Here is a 3,449-nt window from a genome sequence, read left to right on the forward strand (position 1 = left end):
GACCTGGGATATCTTGGTTCAAATACCTGCTAAATCATGACGTTCATTAGGTGACCCTAAGCCAATCACTTTTTGTTAGCTAGACTACAGCCACAGGAGATTGACTTTACATCCTTGGTGGAAGGGTGGAATGGACACCCTCATTCCATGTACAGAAACTTACTTCAGTACTAGTGGCAGGCTAACTTATGCAAGGCATACCACATGGCACATGCTACATTGTCTTCCAGTAGCTCTCTGCCGCTTGTTCACTGCTCCTCCTGACTTGTGTTTACTCTCTTCTCAAGTACTGCAATGCAGCAGAGGAGGGATCAGCACGTGTCACGTGATCAGAGCTCTGCATGCACACATATAATGACTCTTGGAAAGTGCTGACTTACCTGCTTCCATGCTTGGCCAGTGACCTTTCTATAGTGCTGTCTATAGTCCAAGGGAAGGTGACTCTGTAGCCTGGTTCACGCATGTTGCTAAACCATGGTTTATTGAACTTGTGAAACATGTCCGTCAGTTTTACTATGATTTGTTTACTGCCAACAAATTAAAATCTTAAGCCATGGGTTGTTGTTTACTTATGAGTCTTGGTTTGTTTTAACACTTGTTTGGAGTTACATGGGTATACATCCGTATATTCCCAATTAGCTAAGTACTATTTTTCAAAAGCCAAGCCATGCACCCCCTACTTTTGAATTTTTTTATATCTCAGTGGTTTTTGTTATGTGAATGGTACCATGGACCCCCGGATGGGTTATGCGGACCTCTGGGGTACACGGCCCACCAGTTGGGCACCACTGTTCTAGGGAATCCTGGGAATCTACAGACAAGCTGTCCAAAAGAAAATTTATACAATAAGTATCGGCAGCATGTGGTGTGCCTGTAGTGATTGAGCCTCAACCTGCTTCCTGAAGTGCACACACTTCCCATGATTCTAAACATATGTTTGTATATTTATACATTATTAATATATCTACATTTTGATGCTACTGTAAGAGCTTTGAAATTTTACCACCCAATCTATGGGTAGGCAAACTAAGGCCCGGGGGCTGGATCCGGCCCAGTCTCCTAAATCTAGCCTGCAGACGGTCCAGGAATCAGCGTGTTTTTACATGAGTAGAATGTGTCATTTTATTTAAAATGCATCTCTGGGTTATTTGTGGGGCATAGGAATTCATTCTTTTTTCTTCTTCAAAATCTAGTCTGGCCCCCCACAAGGTCTGAAGGACAGTGGACCAGCCCCCTGCTTAAAAAGTTTGCTGGCCCCTGATCCAGTCAGTGTAGCAGTTGAAATTATTGTACACTGTTCCCTGATCTCACCCCCTAAGCTCATTGAAATCAATGGTCGTAAGTGTGGCTAACTGCACAGAAGTGCAGCATAAAGTGCTTTTGGCTGCAGGCCAACAGATGCATCTAAGAAGATCCAGAATACACAATGCATTTGGCATTCTCTATCCTGGCCTTGTTGTTTTTTTTAAAGCAATTGCAGCCTTTGGATGGGACTGTGACAGTCTGGGAGAGGGAGCTGATAGTGAGATTGCGGCCAGTGGATGTGACATCCTCAGTAGCAAAGAGCAACTGGGGGGAGTGATCTTAGATGAGGAAGTAGTGAGATCATGACCGCACAGTGATCACCATGGCCAAGGAGAAATCAAGTCTGTGTCAAAATCCAAAAGATTACTGGTATCTTTCCACTTCCCTAGAATCTCTGCTATCCTGAAAGTAGTGGCCTTCCTAGGAGATGCAGTCAGTAGCTTCTCCATGATTGGTGTCCTCTAATTTGTCTTTCAATTAAGCCAGGAAGCAGAATACTGTACCAAAATTGCACCTCCATACTTTATTACAGTACTTCCCTTCCCTTCCATGGGAACTAGGTAGCTCAGAGAAATGGAGAATGCATTTGCTATGTTTTGTCAGTAGTGGGGGCTAATGGACCAACGTTTTTTCTTTTTCTTTTTTGAGTTGGACCATGCCAGTTTGTACAAAGTGTAAACTCTGAAACCCCTTTCAGTGCTTACCAATTCATGTTCATAAATATCTGAGATGATGGCTTCTCTCATATCAACCTGCCTATGCATTAGGATCAGCAGAAAAGGCTCACCTGGGGGTCCCTGCATTAAATGAAGTGTGTTTGTGTGGAGGCCCATGGAAGGGCCCTTTCACTGGTGATTCTACATGAGTTGAACGACCTCTTGACTGAAGTGTGTGTTTCTCCAACCTTATGTTCTTTTAGATGCCATGTAGAAACTCACATTTTTTCAGACTTTTAGAAGCTGATGAATTAAGATACTTTTATTATGTGGTTAATTGTGTAATTTAGGATTATTGCTTTAGTGTTTCTGTTTCTTGTGTTTTTAGATTACCTTATTGTCGTAAATCACTGTGTGATTTTTTTTGGCGGGGGGATGGTGGTATAGAAATTGCTTGAGAAATAAAAAAAGAATGCTGAAAAACTGTAAACTGCTCTTGCGTCCTACCAAACTGCTTGGCTGCAAGTTCATTCTGGTGCTAGCTTGGCAGAGTAGCAGAGGTCAGCCAGCTGGCTGATTACGTTTGGGGGAAAACTGGGACGAAACACCAGCATAGCTATAATCAGACATACACGCAAGACTGGACATCTGCTCACTCTTTCTCTTATATGCTATACAAACTGTTTATCATTAATTTTTTCCTTAATATTTCTCACCATTTCCTGTCTGCAGTACTCTTTAGTAAGGTTCATTGAACTCAGTAGACCTGACTTGTGAATAGTCAAGTATAAAATTGCCCTGTTTAAATATGGTAGATATGGGGCTGTATCCAACATTCTCTGTTCGCTCTTTCACTTTTTTGGAATGTTAATGTTACACAGCAGAAGTATCCAGTTCGCAACAGTTGTAGAGGAAATGCATTGCACAACTCATGGGGTTGTGCAGCAAAGTTACCAGCAACTTGTGTCTGCATTTTGTTGTGAAACAATACAAAACATGTTGCCGGTGGAACCAGTACTTCCAGTACCAAGGGACTTTAACTTAGCACCACATTGGATACAACCCACAATGTAGAGAATTATTTGGTATTCCTTTATTGCAATATTATTATTGCTATTTTTCTTTCATTCATGGAATGCCTGAAATGTTCTAGGTTCTGTATATAAATTACAAATAACACGGTCCTTATCCATAGGCCTGCAGTCCAATAGACATGACAAGGGAAAAACAAGCAAATTCAGGTACCAGTTCTTAATGGTTACCAAGTTATGTAATTTTTTTTTGGTAACTGGCTGACTATGAGCTGTACCCAGCTAGGTATTATGCAGAGTAGACCCATTGAAATTAGTCATGTGTATTAATTGGGTCTACTCTTGGTATAACTAGCATTAGATATAACCTAATATTATAAGTGACTTACCGGTAAATATGTGCGGATATTTTAATTTTTGAGGTAAAGTTTTTTTCAATGTCCTTAAAGGATAAAAA

Source organism: Podarcis melisellensis (genome assembly GCF_964234715.1).
Source record: "Podarcis melisellensis genome assembly, chromosome: 8".
Lineage (NCBI taxonomy): Eukaryota > Metazoa > Chordata > Lepidosauria > Squamata > Lacertidae > Podarcis > Podarcis melisellensis.